This window comes from Prionailurus viverrinus, chromosome E2 (assembly GCF_022837055.1).
Source record: "Prionailurus viverrinus isolate Anna chromosome E2, UM_Priviv_1.0, whole genome shotgun sequence".
Classification (NCBI taxonomy): domain Eukaryota; kingdom Metazoa; phylum Chordata; class Mammalia; order Carnivora; family Felidae; genus Prionailurus; species Prionailurus viverrinus.
In genome coordinates, this window is record NC_062575.1 from 27,850,095 (window position 1) to 27,867,491 (window position 17,397).

General features: G+C 54.5%; 1 long non-coding RNA gene across 2 annotated transcripts; it reads left to right on the forward strand.

Annotated features, from left to right (window-relative positions):
* Window positions 1–643: 643 nt before the first annotated feature.
* Window positions 644–16,883, forward strand: LOC125152364 (uncharacterized). Of its 2 annotated transcripts, XR_007147162.1 has the most exons (7): window positions 644–737; window positions 2,370–2,703; window positions 3,592–3,853; window positions 6,386–6,784; window positions 9,187–9,286; window positions 11,763–11,836; window positions 15,088–16,883. It is a non-coding gene; the product is annotated as an uncharacterized LOC125152364 (long non-coding RNA). The 2 variants fall into 2 exon arrangements; XR_007147161.1 differs by lacking the exon at window positions 644–737 and having other exon boundaries at window positions 2,211–2,703.
* Window positions 16,884–17,397: the final 514 nt, after the last annotated feature.

Below are 17,397 nucleotides of genomic sequence, written 5' to 3' on the forward strand. Positions count from 1 at the left end.
GATGGCCAACCCCGGCACAAATAGTTATATTCACAGAAGTTAAACACTTCCATGATGCGACTACCCTGTGTAAATTTGCTGGGGGGCGGAGAGGGGTGGGCAGGGAGGAAGCAGTTTAGGGGCAGAGAAGAGCATGGGCGGATATGCCAGATCTTGAAGGATACAGTTAAACTAGTACAGTGACTACATCTGGAGACAATAGTTATTGTGTCATTTGTAGACTTTGTGTACTATAAAAAAATGTTTTTGAAAAGTAATGTAAGAATTTCAAAGTCAAGAACAAAAGGCCATTCTAGATACTGGGCCCTCCCGGGGAATCCCCCCTGGGTCTGGTTTCGTCCCACAGGGATGACGCTGGAAGCGTGGGCACCAGCCACTTAGACTTCGGTGAGACATAAAAACCGTGCTGAATTTGCTGTTGCCGTCACGGCCTTCTGTGAAAGTAAATGGCAAGAAGCGCTCCTCTCCCACAACCTGTACCCTCCAGAGTGCGCTGCGGGTAAGCAGCAGACCTCTGCCGCAGCAGGGCCAGGGGTCTGGAGGGAAAGGTGCTCCGCTGCCACCTCGTGTGACTTGCCGAGTTTGCGTTTCTCCCCACAGTTGTCGAGCGCCTGACACTTGGGTGGGCCCAGGACAGCTCTGCCCTTTCTCTTCCTGCTAACGACTCGACTGGAGCCGCCTCTTTCACGGGTGCTGCCCCTCTGTTGGGGTCAACACACAGAGGGCCGTCAGCCCAGGTAACAGGGCCAGCCCCAGTCACGTCTGAATGTTGTCCCCTTGTCCATCCTTAAACATAGTAGCGTTGTTGTTGTTAGATCCCGTGGGCCTGTCCCCTGAGCCTTCAGGGTTATAGTTGGAATCCTCAGAGATGGGTGGCGGTGGGGTGGCCAGGGACTTCAATAGAGCTCCCTATCTCTGGTCACTGGACGCTGAAATCTTCCTTCCAACATGGTGTCTATTGTGGCCTGAAAGAAAGATGCTTTTGTGGAGGCGAGGAAATCTGGTTAACTTTTCATCTCTCTTCAGTGCCAGGCCATCAGGGAAGTGCTCCTGGAAGTCCAGAGAAACACAGCAACACACTCTCCTCCACACAGAGCCCCTTTCACCCCAAGGCACTTGTCAGACTATGTATGGGGATTACCTCACCTCCCTCTTTGGGGTGGAAGGCGACAGCTGTCCACTTCCCAGATGCTTTGCATATCCATTTGAGAGGAAGTGAGGGGGCGTTGGGGGTGATGGGGTGTATTATCTAAGCTGGACCCAGGCCAGTGTGAATTGTGGAACCAACGAGTGCACGGCCCCTTGCCCTCGGCTTTCCAGCTCACCAGGAAGACGGCAACAAACCATTAGGAGGCTGAGCACAGGAGGAAGGAAAGGACAGGCTGTGAGGGTTAGCAGCCTCCTTGGAGCTGGGGCCAGAGTGACCTTACAGTGGAGAAATTGAAGTGGGCAGGGTCGCGTTATCAGGCGCCTTGGAGGTCATGGTGTGTTTTAGAAGGAATTGCCTTCCAAGTGAGAGTGTTAGTTAATTGTCGTGAACTTGAAGGGACAGGTGTGCAACCATTCCCAACAGGATTCATCTTGGGTGAGAGCAGATCCACTGTGGCCCTTATTTGCCACTGGCCCACTGAATGATTTTCCTGTAGCCAGACTGGCCCCCTCCTGGGGTGTCTCTCAGGAAAGTCAGGCATGCCAAGGGACAGACCTCCAAGCTGATTTCCCCAGCACCTCAGCAGATTTAGCCAAAAGCCTCACTGAGAATTCACTGAGAAAGATTTTGGCGCTCTCCTTGTCTAAGCCCTCTCTTCCTCTTCCTCCATTTTACTGATGAGGATGCCACAGCCCAGGGAGACATGGGCTGGGACAAGGACCTGGATCACCTGACCAGTCACATGCCACCCCTGTCCTGCTTGCATGGGCACTCCCCCTGTCCACCGGCATCCTGTGTGTCTGGGTGTGCCCTTTTTATAGAGAGCAGTGAGATGTGAGAGAATGTCCCCCTGGGTGGCTGGGCCAGGCCAGACCCCACTGCTGGAGAGATCTCAAGGCCAGACTCGGCTCTGTCTCCACAGTGGGCCTTGCCTGGTTGTCCCCTCATGGCTGCATGTTAGCTTACTTACCTTCAGCGCTGAGGTGAAGAGTGAAAAGCTTGTAGGGCAAAGGTTTCTGTTTCACTAATGGATCATAAAAGTAGCCTATGTTCATGGGAAATATAAACCACAAAAATAGTATAAAGCCAAACAGAAGCCCCAGTTCCCATTTCTGATCTGAAGGCATTTGAAGGGGCTAGGCCAAGTTTTACCTGCTTTACGGTATTTGTTTTGCTGAATTATCGCAGCACTGGAACAGGAACCATTCTCGTTTTACAGATGAGAAGACCAAGGCACAGAGATGAGTGTTCCTGAGCTCACACAGTGATTCCCCCCTTGGCGGAAGCAGATTTCAAACTCAGGCTGTTGAACCCCCGCACTGGGCTCTTAAATCACTTGACTTCTTTGACCTGCTGTTTCCTCCTCAGCAAAATCAGCCTGATGGGGAAAACACATGAAGTGTGCCTCAGAGCCGGGCTGGAAGAGATGCCTACGAGCGAGATGTGTTGTTTTCACACAACAAAAAGCTATACAGCAACGAAAAGGGACAAATTGCAGCTACAGGTGCAGCAGCGGAGGAAGCGTGACTCCCGTGCATGGTGAAGACAGCAAGGTACAGTATATCAAGGGTGATTCCTTTTCTGTATGACTTAAAAAAAACTTCTTTAACGATTACTTATTTTTGAGAGAGAGAGATAGAGTATGAGCAGGGGAGGAGCAGAGAGAGAGGGAGACCCAGAATCCGAAGCAGGCTCCAGGCTCTGAGTTGTCAGCACACAGCCCAACATGGGGCTCAAACTCACGAACTGTGAGATCATGACCTGAGCCGAAGTTGGATGCTCAACCGACTGAGCCACCCAGGCGCCCCTCCATTTCTATATGACTTTTAGATAAGCAAAACAACATATTCCAGGATGCATTTATAAATGACAAGCCATAGTGACAGCAAGGGGGCTGGGTATCTCAGAACTCAGGACACTGTTTCACCCAGGGGTGGGGGATGCGGGTGGGAGGATGGGGGCATGAGTGACAGGAGAGGGGCTTCATGGAACTTCCAAGGACCACCAGTGCTTTATTTCCCAACCTGGGGAGTGTTTGCACACCGATGTTTGCTTCATTACAATTTGAATCACACTGTGGAGTATATTCTTCTGATTGTATTTCTCAAAAAAAAAAAAAAAAAAAAAAAAAAAGTCAAATTTCGATTACTTAGCCCTGGCCTATTAAAATGCATACGCTTGAGGCCCAGCTCGTTAAAATGCAGATTTTCTTTCAGGAGATCTAAATCTGGCTGAGAAATCTGCATGTTAACACCTTCCCCTGGTGATTTGTGGTGTTTCTGGCACTGAGAAGCTGTTCCAAGAGCAAGAATCGATGCCATACCTGCAGAGAGGCCAGATGCTGGGAAGAAAGGAAAGCATAAAGCAAAGCCCCTCTCAGACTTTAAGTTCCTTTGATACAAAATTCTAGTCCGGAACTTCCTTCTCTGCACCTTTTCCAGAGCCTGCAAATACGGAGTCCTGTGATGCAAACCACGAGTGCCCCTGAGCTATGGTAGGCACACTCCAAATCGCAAATCCGCAAGGCATTGCACATCTGGATGGAGCACGAGCCTTGGAAAAATTGTGCCTCTTGGTATCCATGGTGTCTGAAGCAAAGCAAAACAGTATGTGAAGGGTAGGATATGGAAACACGGTGGCTGGAGCCCCTCGTTAAGGGGTGTCGAATGTCACTGACAGCCGCTGCCCTTCTACTGCATGAAGGTAATAAATGTTAACAGGGACTCTCACGAGTTCTCTCATCACTTGGGTCTCCCCCAGCTGTCTTCCATCAAGTCTTAAGTTGTGAATCCTCCTGGCAGTTGGGAGGGAATACAGTAAAGTCAGTCGATATAGTAGAATAGGCCTGTACACACAGTAGCCCCTGGGTTCCAAGGCCCCCTCCAAAGCTGCCCCCACCCCAAGGCTGCCCTCATGTTCACTTGAAGTCTAAAGAACAGAAGCCTTCCAAGCCTCTTTTTTTGGTATTGGAAACCTACCTATGCCAACATGTCAGGTTCTTGGTGACTGTCAGGAGCCCCCGCCTAGGAGAGGTAGTGGGAAGCCACAGTTCTCCCCATCCGAGCTGGCTACCGGGAGGTGTGCTGCTGGGAAAGCAAATCTCAGACCCCACGTGCGACAGTGACTAGGGAGCACATGAAAAAGACTCCTGCCACCGAAAGCTTGGCAAAGCGTCTGTTCGCTCTCTGCAGATGCACGTCCATGGGGAACAGGAGGATGGGTGGCAGGGGAGAGCAGGATCCCACGGGAATCTGCTGCTAAGGGTCTGCGGGTGGGGATGGGGGCAGTGAACTCCCTATAGGAGTTCCAGACTCAAACCTTCTGCAGATCTTAGGTGGTTGGGCCTGCCAAGTTCTCATGCCCCAAGTCTACTGGGGACAGAGGTACCTAGATAACATTTCTGGCCACTCACATGTTTGGACTGGATTCATTTCACCAACGACGAAGTTATAATGACAGGGAGTAGAGATTCATTCCCGGAGGTTGTGCTCACTTTGGTCCGTGTGCTGGCAGAGGGGAAGGGGAACGGAGATACTCGACACAAGTTCCTTGCCAGCCCTGGGCCGGCCCCGGCCCCAGGGAATCCCAGCAACCCCAAATAAGGGAAATGAATAACCTCAAGCTTCTTTAGGCAGCGAACCCCACAGGGGCCACCAGCCTTTGCTGTGGGAAAAGGGCATTAGCTGTCCCCTTGAACCCCACTTGCTCGGGGAAGCTGTTGAGGCCTGAAGGGAGCTTCAGGTCACCTCACATTTCCCAGAAGGCTGAGTTTACATGGTGTGGGGAACCCAGGGTGGCTGCCACCTTCCCCTCCCACTGGGGGCTCCATGAGCCTCAGAGGCACCAGCATCCAGAAGCTCTCCAAACCCCATACTTCAGGGATTTTTATGGAGGCCTTATCATGGGGATGAACCCAGGGGATGGGTGGGGGGAAGTGCTGAACATCCCAGGCTTCTGACCATGCTTGGTCTTTCAGGTCACCAACCCCTGTGCTGAAGGTAGCCAGGAAGGAGCCTGCCAAGAGTCACTTCATTAGAGCAAAAGATATTCCCATCACCCAGGAAACTCCAAGGGATTTGGGAGCTCTGTGTCAGGAAGCAAGGGCAAACAAGAGATGCTCCTAGCACCTTAACGGAGTAGGAAATTACAAAGGTTTTAGGAGTTCTGGCCAGGAGCTGGGTTCAAACACCATAGAGTTCTTCTGCCATCATAACATCACATTGTAACAAGGAGTTCATGGCTGTGCAAAATCCCCTGGGGAGCCCGGCTGCAATTTTCTAGGTGCACGGACCTTTAAAAAATGAAGTCGATTTAAAATCCATGCTAATACAGTAGCAGGAAGCTTCTAGCAGTCTGTGGCTATTTAAATTACATTTCATTTAATTTAAATTTAAAGGAAAATTCAATTCTTTTGTTGTACTAGCCACTTTTCAAGCGCTCTGTAGCTGGCTAATGACCACCATATTGGTCAGTGCAGATAAAGAAAATTTTAATTGGACAATGCTGTTTTAAATGCCTTCACTAAAACAATAAGACTTTATCACCATCAAAGAAAAAATAGTTTCAATGTAGTATAATCGTGTTTTTAAGAACAGATTTGAACAGGCTTCCCAAATGTGATTGTGCATAAGAATCATCTAGGGAATCTTGTAAAAATTCACGTTCTGATTCCGCAGGTCTGGGGTGAGGCCCTAGATTCTGCATTTCTAGTAAGCCCACAGGTCATGCTAATGCTGCTGGTCTTTGGACCATCCTTTTGGGCAGTGAGGGATCACTGGATTAATTAAAAAACACCCAGGGTGCATTTTAGTGATGAACCTTGGGAATGGGAAGCAAGTTCGAAATTGCATCATGAGTGATGAGCGTCATCTTTCACTCCTGGCCAGATACCTTGGCCGCTGTTGACTTCATTCAGACAGTATGTCTCAAGCCTAAATTTCAGGCCTGTTGTTAGGCCCCGCCCAAAGGCCCATTTCCCAGGTCCTGGCGTCAGGAATAGCTTCCCTCTTAGGGCCCCATCAGGCCAAAAGGCCCCGGCTTCCCCGGCAGTCAAGGCGACTTGCCATGACAGCTGTCGGGGACAGCTCCTCTCAGAACAGTGAACTGGATGCCTTGTCTCAGCCTCCCCTTTATTTCTTGTCTTTTTCTCAAATGTAAAAATAGAGAAGTTCAAAGCCCCCATATTCCCACCACCCCAAATTACCACCGTTACAATTTGTCACATATTCCTTCCAGTGCGTCCCGTGTATGTTGTTGATTCAGTGGCCTGAGATGAACATAGCCGCCGAGTGTTCTCACCTGGTGTGGTGCTGGCCCTGTGACTTACCTAACTACGGGATGTGGCGGAGGTGATGCTGTGCCAGCTCTGAGGCAAAGTCTTGAGGAAGCCTGACAGTTTCTGGGTTTTCACTGATGGAAGCTCTTTGTGCCTGGCCACTCTGCTGGAGTGATCACATTGGTGACTGCGTGGAGAGACAGCCAGACGAGGACTGACCAGGAGGCCCAGCCTACGCGGAGAAGCAAGGCCTCAGCTTGCAGCTGAGTGAGGCTACCCAGGTGGCTCCCAGCAAGACCAGCCAAGGGACTGCCCCAGAGAACCCGGCCAAGGTGGAAGAACCAGGAGCAAATAAAACGGTACTGGTTTGGGGGCACGGGGGTGGTTCATTCGGCTGAGCATCTGACTCTTGATTTGGGCTCAGGTCATGATCCCAGGGTTGTGGAATCAGGCCCTGTGTCAGGCTCCATGCTGAGCTTAGGATTTTCTCTCTCTCTCTCTCTGTCTCTCTGTCTCTCTCTCTGCCCTCTCCCCCGCTCATGCTGTCTCTAAAATAAAATTAAAATTAAAAATACCTTCGTTGTTTTAAACCAGGAGGTTTTGGGGTGGTTCCTAGGTGGCCACAGTTTACCAGAACCTAAGTGACACAGGTAATGGAAGCGTAGCCAGCCCATCCCCTGTAGGACCTGCCCCTTCCGGGTGCTGCCCCCTTATCCTCAGACCACAAGTGCCTTCAGGCAAGGGTAGCAAAGGATTAAATGAATTCACAGGAAGAGCAGGTAATATTTATTTACTGGCTAACATATATCTCATCTCAGTCCCGAAACGTATATGAGGTGGCTTACCAAAAATATACGTAATGAGGGGCGCCTGGGTGGCTCAGTCGGTTGAGCGTCCGACTTCGGCTCAGGTCATGATCGCAGTCTGTGAGTTCGAGCCCCGCGTCAGGCTCTGTGCTGACCGCTCAGAGCCTGGAGCCTGTTTCAGATTCTGTGTCTCCCTCTCTCTCTGACCCTCCCCCGTTCGTGCTCTGTCTCTCTCTGTCTCAAAAATAAATAAACGTTAAAAAAAAAAATTTTTTTTTTAAATATACGTAATGGAAGATTGTCTTCAAAGTTCGCAGGGTGAGGTGGAAGGGAAAAGGCCAAGGGCAGGAGGAAAATGCCACTTGCCAGGTGAAGGTCCGTGAGGACATGCCCGCTCTCGTGTTTGTGTGGGGCGGGGGCTGTGAATGTGGCCTCGTGAGCCCGTGTGACCAAGACCTGGAGAAAGAAAGCAATGATCAGGCCTGCCCCAGGAAAGGGACGACATGGAAGGAGCCAGGAATGAGCCAGGGACCGCGCGGTGGGTGCGAGGAGCCAGCAGGGGGTAGTGGGCGGTGAGGGTGGCTCCAGGGATGGATGGTAAGTCGAGGCCAGACTCCAGCTCCAGCTCAGCACTGAGGAGCCCCCCTGAGAGAACAGCGGCCACTCGGAAGTAGCAAGTGCCCTAGTCCTGCACAGATGCTCCTGAGGTGGGCACTGCAGTGACAGCCCGGCCTTGGGGACTCAGCTCCGAGCATCCCGGGGCCCTCTCCGGCCCAGTCATGCCTCTCCTTGTCCTTCCGCCTGAACTGGCCCTGGGTGAGAGGTCACTGCTCAAAGTGAGGCCTGGCCAGTCCAGTTCAACTACGGGATCCAAAAGAGCCCTGCATCTCCTCGAGCCGAGGGTGGTTCTGCCATTTTGTGGTGTCATCCTTGCCGGGCATCTGTTCCCGTGAGAAGTACCATCACAGATGGTGTGTGGTCAGGTAGGAGCTGTAACTTCCAGCCTCTGAATTTTGTTAGGGGGTTGGGAGCTCAAGAAAGGCTCTACGCAGGAGGGCTTTGAGGGGCTAGGAGGTGGGGACACCGGGCTATAAAGGGAAGGGCGATCTGGGCAGAGGGAACAGCAGATGCAAAGGCCAGAAGTGGGCGTTCCAGCTTCCTATGTAGCAAGAGCATGCAGTTCCTCCACAGGCAGCAACCTTGGGCTTGGGGGTAGGCCCAGGACTGGCCACAGGTGGGCCTGGCTGAGGTCGGGCTGAGGTCGGGCTGAGGAGGTTGCTGCCCTTCAGCTCCCCTGGTGCTCCTTGTTCATGGGGAGGAGGACTTCGTTCCGGGGGGAGAAGGCAGCCCCGGACACTGGGGCAGGTCGGCTCCTCACCCCCATGCCTGTAGCTCTGGCCTCCAGCTCTGTGGGTTTGGGCCTGAGTGTAGGGCTGAGGGTCGGGGGCTCTCTGGTTCTGTTCCCCACCCCTAATCCCTTGCAGCTGTTGTCCTCCCCAGGAAGGACAGTTGTGTTGGAGGGAAGGGAAATAGTTATTTTGAGTTGGTCACTGGCTTCTGACCAGGGGACAACGGATGGCTGTGTTGGGGCCTGGCAACAGGGTGGGCTGGAGGGGCCAGAGCTGGGCCTGGCTGGGAGGGCAGCCCACATGATTAATTATGAGGGGTGCTGGGGAGCGGGACATGATCCTCCCTGAGGCTGGGGCTGTAGAGACCAGTGAGGAAACAGGCTCGAGATCGGGGATGCCCAATACGGAGCTAGCGTCCTAAGTGTAGTCTGGGTTAGCTGGAGGGGTGGGGAAGGTGGATACAGCCTCCCATATTGGCCCCTGTGCCACTGGCAACAGTGGAGAGGAAAAGGAGGTCCCTGTGACAGAGAGTGGGTCTGTGGGAAGGGCTGCCTGTGAGGGGCTAGGCTGGCGGGCAGCCTGTGGTCACTGTTCACCCCCTTCCAGGCAGACCTTCCCAGCACCTCCTTCCCAGCAGAAACCACGTTTGGTGGAGACCATACCCTCTGGTGGCATCTACCCTTCTTCTCTGTGGGATCACAAGCAGGTGAGAGCACTTTGGGGCAGAAGGAGCCAAGCGGCCAGAGGTTACCCCCTTCCCTCTAGGGCTTACCATGGTGGGCTTGAACCCTGGCTCTACCACTTACCAGCCCTGTGAACTCAGGCCATAAAGTGGGCCTCCCTGAGCCTTCCCATTTACAGAAACAGGAATTACGATAGTGATAAGCCCCTCCTAGGGCTTTGGTGGGGATCCCCAGAAACTGGATGGACAGTGCTTAGGGCAGGACCCTGCACCCACGGGTGTTGTCATGGTGACTGTTCTTGCCCTGTTTCATCATCCTCACGGACATCATCCGGGTTGGCCACCCTCTAGGGGATCTGTGTGCCTGCCTTCACAGAGGGCTCCAAAAGGGGCTTCACGAAGAGGAGAAAGGAAGAAATCCTCACCAGGGAGGGAGGTGGAGGCTCCCAGAAGTGCAGGGAGGAGGGAGGAGCCCACTGGACTGTAAGCCCTGAGAGGGCAAGGCCTGCATCCATTTCTTCCCTGCTGTGTCCCCAGCACTGAGGACAGTGCCTGGCACAGGTTTGGTGCTCAGAGCACATTTTTTTCAATGAACGCATGGACTTTTGAGTGGATCGCTGCGTCCCTGGAATGTCAACCTGCCCTGGGCTTCTGGCTGGAGATAATTGGGTGCTGAATTGTTGACTGGTTGGTGATACAGGACTCAGCCTTCAAATTCCTGTGCCTGGAATTTGACCATGGAAATACAGAGAGCAGGGCAGTTAGCAGTAAGGGCTCAGGAAGCAGAAGTGAGAAATGGGGTGGAGTTGGTCCTTCCAAGGGTGAGGCAACCCGGGCACCCTGGGGGAGAGCGGCTCTCCAGCTCCCAGGCGCCCCTCCATCTTCCCAGCTACTTAAGTGGTCAGAGGAGGGAAGTGAGAGGGAGGAGCAGGGTGCTCCCCCCCATCCGAGAGACCCTCCACCACAGGGAGCTCATTCCCCTTCATCTGCAGGCCCCTCACTGAGCCCTGCTATGCACTGGCCTTGGCACTTGGGGCCGGGGCAGAACCACAGCCCTTCAGAGTGGCCTCTGTGATAGGTAGGAATCCAGACAGGGCAAGAGGAGAGGGAGCACTTCTTGGAGGAGTCCATGTCTACTGTCTGCAGTGGTTGCTGAAGGGTGGAACAAGTTGGCCAGAGAAAAGAACAGGCAATGACTTTCGAGGCAGAAGGAACAACGTGGGCAAAGGCCCAGAGATTGGAGAGGGCCTGGCCAGTTTGGGGAACAGCAGGACATTCCATGTGGCCAGACCATGAGTTGGGGGGGGGGAGGGTGCGCGGTGAGGGATGGGGCAAGAGGGGGCACCGGGTGGAATCTCCCCTCCCGAGTCAGAGTCTGCCTGTGCTGGAGTATCCAACCCAGCGCTGAGAGGGGCAGCTGCACTTGAGTGACCTGTCCTCGGAGCAGAGCCAAGTGCAGGCCTCAGGGTTCAGCTCTGCCACCGGCTGGTTGTGTGACCCAGCAGCTAGGATGACTCCCCCATCTGCACAGTGAAGGGGCTGCCTTGGTGTTCTCTAAGGCCCTGTCCCTGGCTCAGAGGGTCCCTAGGTTGGGGGAGGGCACTGTGGGCTTCTGGACCTGGGGCAGCAGGATGCAGGGAGGATGGCCTTTGTCAGGAAGTGCCATCCCAGGGGCCAGCGCCGTCCAGCGGGTGCTACCAGCATTCACTCCAGGTCCAGGGATCAGGCTCAGAAGAGACACGTCCCAATGGCTCCTGGCTGGGTGGCTTTGCTCTTCCCTGGGGAGACCCTGTCTACTTCCCCAACCACAGAGGAGGTCTGGGTTCCATGGTGCCGGGCCCTGGGCTGCCTGGCTTTTCAAGGACGGCTGACTCACGGCTTTGGCAGCCCTGGCTCAGCCTTTTCCCCCAGCTGAGGGCCGAGGGGGATTGAGCCTTTCTCTGGCATCTTTCCCACCCCTAGCTGCCTGCCAGGTTCAGGCCTTTGCAGATGGGGCGAGGGACACATCTTTATCTGGGGCTTTGCTGTCCGGGTCCCAGGAGCCCTTTCCTGCACAATTTCACCTGTGTTCCTCACAGATGCACCTTCTAGACAGAGCTACTGCCCCACTTTGGTGTGGGAGGTGGGGCACTGAGGTCCCAGAAGGAGCAGGAACCCTGCCTAATGATACATAGCTGGGCAGTGTCAGACTTGCAGCTGTGAGGTGTAGAGAGCAGTTAAGCTGCCGCCCACCCCCCCACCCCCATTGTCACAGAGAGGGCACTGTGCCTGAGGACCCCACATTGGATCCCATGCAACCTGCAAGGGAGGGTTTGGGCCACCTGAACTCCAGAGCTGCTTCCCAAGGGCATAGTCAAGAATGTTCCCTAAGGGCTAAGCCTTTCTCTCCTTGGGATCCTGCCAGGCAGGAGTGGGGAAGTAGGGAGCACATAGGTTAAATGCATGGCTTTTGGGGTCCACCAGCCTTGACTCTAAATCCCCAATTCTACCTCTTTCTCAGTGTATAACTTGAGGAAGATGCCTCGGTCCCAGGACAGAGAATCACTGTTCCTCCCTCGCAGGGTAGGAGGAAGGGTAAGTGAAATGAAATGATCTGTTCATGCACTCACAGAAATATTCAGCGTCTACCTACAGTGCACCAGGGGCAAGATAAAGGAAAGAAATGAACAGAAGTTCCTTCACTGAACTTCCCATCTAGCTGGGGAGACTGACAGAAAAATGCAGATGTGATAAAGGATGAGGCAGGCTGGAGGTGGGGAAGGTGGGGAAGGGCAGGTAGAGCCGGCAGAGCAGGCTCTCAGAGAAGGAGGCTGGGAAGAGCATTCGAGGGGGAAGGAATGGCATCACAGAGTCCCCAGGTGGGCTGCCCAGCCATTCAAAAGCCGGGAGTGGGGCAGAGCAGGTGAGAAAGCAGTCAGCCATGGGGGGCGGGGTGGGGGGGGGCTCAGCGAGGTGGGGAGGCTGTCCTCCCCTGTGACAGGTCTGCAGGAAGTTGGCCCTCACAGCCGTGCAAGGTCAGGGCCTGTGTGTACACAGGACGCGGCAACTGTGAGCCCACTTTCAACTGCCACAGTTTGAGCGTGGCCTTTCTCCTTTCCTGCCACTACTCAACCTCTGCCTCAGGTCCTTGGGCCCCAAGGCCTCCCCCACGGTGGCCTGTGACCCCCCCACCGGGGGCACAGCACCCCCCAGCTGCCTGCCACCGCCTCCTACTTGGGGCGGGCCGTGTGTCTGCTCTGGCCGGTCTTGGGGGCTTCACAAAGGCTCCTTTCACCAGAGGGCATCGTCGGGGGACTGGGCGGGGATGTGGTGCCCTCCTGCCCGTGGGCATAAAGACCCTCTTTCTCTTCTGCTGCACCAGCCTCTCGACTGGCGGGCGGAGGGGCCAGTGCGGGGAGATTCTTGTCCTTCCCTTTTAAAGTATGGGCGAGACTGGGACCAGGCAGACAATGGTGGTGATTTACAGTCTGCTGGGCCCCAGGGCCGCCTGCCGGGGTGGCACTGATCAGCCAGCAACGCTGGGAGCAGAGTCGCACACTGCAGGATCTAGGGGTGCCTGCCTGGGACCCCATAGAGGGGGCCCTGACTCACCAGCATAAAGTGAAAGGTCTGGGCTTGTAGTTTCAGAGCCCACACCCTCCCCCCACCAACTCTGCCTCAACTGGCCTGTTAGGGAGTCCTCCTGGCTAGCATATCCCTGGATTTCCCACCACTAAGCCATGTCAGGTGTCTCGCAGCTTTGACATTCTGTGCTGGACAGACACCTGCCTTCAGAGAGAGCTGGGCAGGAAATGGGGAGCACATGAGGGACCACACGGTGACCATGAAAGCCCAGGGGGTGGGGAGGGGTCCCAGTCTGGAAGTGACTTGGAAATGAGTTGGGGTGGGGCATATGGCTTTGCAGATGGAGGGGACAGGTGCAGAGGCCCAGAGGAAGGACAGGCCCTCAGCTGAGATGTGCCAGGAGTGGGTGAAGGCACTCGGTGGGGGCAGGGCCAGCAAGTCTGGTACCACAGAAGGGACTTTATCCAGAAAGCCACGGGCCCTCTCCAGGGGTCTGATGTGAGCCTGCAGGAGGGGACCACAGGGGAAGAGAGAAGCTGGGAGATGGGTCAAGGAGTAAGGGAGGCTGGAAAGGAGCCAGTGGGGACCAATGGAGTGGTGGCGAGGAGGTGGCTGAGCCACTGACCCAACAGAAACAAGAGGGAGAAGGGGGCAAGAAAGCAAAGGAGAAAGCAGGGAAAGGGAAAGTGAGGCAAGAAGAGAGGCACTCAGAGAGAGGGAGATGCTGAGTGAGGAGAGAGCCGGAGAATGGACAGAGGGACAGGGGAGAGGAAGGAGGAGGAACATAGGTAGTAGCAGAGGAAGCAGGAGGCAGAGAGGGAGTGAGGGGGAGGGAGAAAGATCTAGGCCATAGCCAAGCAAAGGAGTGAGAGGCCAGAGGACTTCCCCCAGTCCTTACTGGCCTAGACCTTCCCTTGCCGGTGCCCCCCATGCCCTGCACCCCAAGCCCAGGCCTCGCTGGCTGGGGAAGGGGGTGGGGGCTAGTCTGTTCTCCAGCTCACAGAGGAGGAAATGGGGATGATCTGGTTGGATATAAGCAACAACTTTTTTTTTAATTTTTTAAATGTTTATTTACTTATTTTGAGAGAGACAGAGAGAGCAGGGGAGGGGCAGAGAGAGGGAGAGAGAATCCCAAGCAGGCTCTGCGCTCTCGGCACAGAGCCCTACGTGGGGCTCCATATCACAAACTGGAGGTCATGACCTGAGCCAAAATCAAGAGTCTGTTGCTTAACTGTAGGCACCCGAATAAGCAGGAACTTCTTTTTTTAAATTTTTTTTTTCAACGTTTATTTATTTTTGGGACAGAGAGAGACAGAGCATGAACGGGGGAGGGGCAGAGAGAGAGGGAGACACAGAATCGTAAACAGGCTCCAGGTTCTGAGCCATCAGCCCAGAGCCCGATGCGGGGCTCGAACTCACGGACCGCGAGATCGTGCCCTGGCTGAAGTCGGACGCTTAACCGACTGCGCCACCCAGGCGCCCCAGGAACTTCTTGATTACACAACAGAGCAGGCCCACAAGGGAAGTGGCCCCTCATTGGGCCCCTGGCCTCCCCGAGGCAGGGGATTGGTCACCATGACCCCTCAAAAGACATGGACTGAATCGTGTTCCTCTGGGTTGACAGGACCCAGTTGTGGAGGACGATGGTTTTCAGATTGTCTGCCTCGGTTTTCCTCAATGAGGCAGAGATGTACTTAGGAGCCTGGGTTCGATGATGGGGTGGGGGCAGGGGCTCTGGAGCCAAAGCTGGGCTGGTGACGTGACTGTGTGTGCATCCAGGTGGCCTTGGGACCTTCTCCTCTCCACCCCAAGCCTTCATTCCAGGAAAAGGGAGAGGGGTGGAGGGCAGGACTCCACTGAGTGTTTCCAGGGAAAAACTGATCCTTCCAGAGAACAGGCGGCCACGCCACCTCCCCTCCCCCCTTCCCCCCTCCACTCCCTCCCTTTCTGGCAGAAGGAGCCCAGCAGCTGGAAAAACCATGCTCTGCTCCGGGCTCCCACCCTTAGCTCAGCTGAGCCCAGGCAGTCCTGCAGAGGGGTGTGTGTGTGTGTGTGTGTGTGTGTGTGTGTGTGTGTGAACTTATGGTGCAGCCCAAGTACAGGTGGGAAATGGAGGAGCCTGGCCATCATCACCTGCAACCACAGGGTGGGAGAGGCAGGGTGCATCAGTAGGGGAGAGAACTGAGCCTGAGCTCATTCCCCGGAGCTTCAGTTTTGTCATCTGAGATGTGAGTGTGACCCTTGCCCTGCTTCCCTAATAGGGGCTGGCGTGAGGATCACAGAAGCCAAGGTGGGAAGAGCAGGAACATGTCCCTGAGCTCCCTGGACACCGGTCGTCCTCACACCAACCCTTGAGGCAGGTGCTATTACTGTCCCCATTTGCCAGTGAGGGTCCTGAGGCCCTGGGGGGGTCTAGTGCCTAAGGTTGCAAAGCACATCTGAGGCAGAGCCGGGATTGCAGCTTCCTGCCTGGTGGTCTAGGCGGTGGCTTTTCTCTCTTCCTTCCTCCAAGCATGAACTGAACCAGTTCCTGGAGGGGCTATCAGCACAGGCATACTCCCCTTCCTCTCTGTCTTCTGCCTGGCCCAAACCCTACCACAATTTCCCTGCCTTCCCCAGATAGGTCACTCAGTGAGCTAGGGATGCTGAGTGAGGCTTCTGGACACCCCTCCAGCCCCCACCCCGTTTCTGGGCATGGACCCCTCCTCCTATAGGCTGCTCAAAGGGACCCAGTCCTTCCTCAGACCCTCTCTCTGCACCCTGACTCCCTCTCCTCAGTGTAAACACCATTGCCTTGTGGCTGGATGACCTCAGTCCCAGAGATCAGCCCCTGGGTTGGTCAGGCTGGAGACCCAACCACCACCACCAAGGGGCAGGAAGCAGTAAGAATGGTGACCACTCCCCAGAATCACCTTTTCCCTGATCAGTTCACAACTCCCCTTCTCCAGACACCTGTTCATTCTTATCTCCTCCTCCCTCCATACTGATATGCTGCCCAAATTGTGGGGTTGGGGTACCCTAGGAATAAGTATGGAATCATGGTTTTGCTTTTATTTGTCACCTCGAGCAAATGATACTACCTCTTAGGAACCCCATTTTCTGTATTTGTGAGACAGGTACTTATCCATTCATTCACATCCACCCATTCATCCATCCATCCACCCGCTCACCCACCCATCTACCCAACTACCCATCCATCCATCCATTCATCCATCCATTGATATGTATGGAATGCCAGGTCCTGGTACAGGTTGTGGAGTACTAAATGACTGCATGAAGTATAGATTTGTTATCATTTAGCCCCTATTTCCATAATTAACCATATTTCTGAACATCAGAGACCTTGATTTCCAATGAGCACAGTAAGCATAGAAAGGCAAAGCTTAGGCCAATATGTATACTCACTTAGCATCATGCAGACTGTCAGTGGTGGCCACCCACCCAAGCCCATGATAACCCACCAGCACCACACTGAGGGTATCAGAGGACTGGCTGTTGGGACATTGCTGCCACCACCCGACACAGGCCATCAAGACCATCAGGACCATCAGCACGGCCCCTACAACCCAGGCAGGCCAGCCTCACAACCTTATACCACCATGGCACGTCTGTCTTTGTGGAGGTATGGTTGTAAAACGGGGTGACCTAAAAAAACTCGTTTTTGAAAGGCTATTTTGAAGCTTCCAATATTTAGGCTCTTGCACAAACTATCTTCTATCATGTAAATCTCAAAGTTGTCTTTAGGGTAGGGAGTAGAGCTGAGAGGCCCCTTGGCTGGGCTGTGGGCAAGTCTGACGAGGCTTCCAGGAGAAGGAGGCATTTAGGATCCTGCTTGCCAGTCTAGAGGGGACTTGTATAGGGATGATGTCCAAGCCAGAGAGAGGAGCAGAAGGTGGACAGAGCTGGGGACAAGTCCAGAGCATACTCTACACGGAGGCCTATGGCCTTCCCAGAGCCTGCTTGACATACAGCCAGGCTGAGAAACACAACCACGGGGAGGGAGGTGGGACACAACTAGGAGATGGGGCCCAGGGGCATAGTCCCTGGGCCTGCTGGGAAGGCCTCGGGGCTGAGGGTGGCCCCCACCAACTGGGCTCAGGCCGTGGACTCAACCAGTATCAGTCCTGAAGCTGCTGCCCTCCCTGGGCTCAGCTTAGTCTGTCAGATGCTAAGTTCTCTCTGGAGCCCAGTTCTGAGCTCTGCGGTAACTCAAATGCCACACCTGCCCTGGAGCACTCACACATGGCATGGGTGCTGGACACTCCCTGAGGCAGGTGCTACTTGTGTCCACCCAGGTTCCAAGGCTGGTGCCCCTTCCCTCAGCTGCTATGCTGTTGGCTGCTCTCTGCTCACCCCCATCCAGAGGCTGCCCTTGGCTGATGGGCGCCACATTACCTGGAGATGCCCAGGAAGTTATAAGCAATGACTGACATGGGCGTATAGCAGCCCAGGCCCCATGTCTCTGAAGTCCACAACATCTTTGGTGCCATTCATGCTCTAGAGTTCCTCGGGGGATCGGGTTGAGGCAAGCTTTCTCCCGAAACCACGTCTCACTCAGCTTCCTCTTCTGC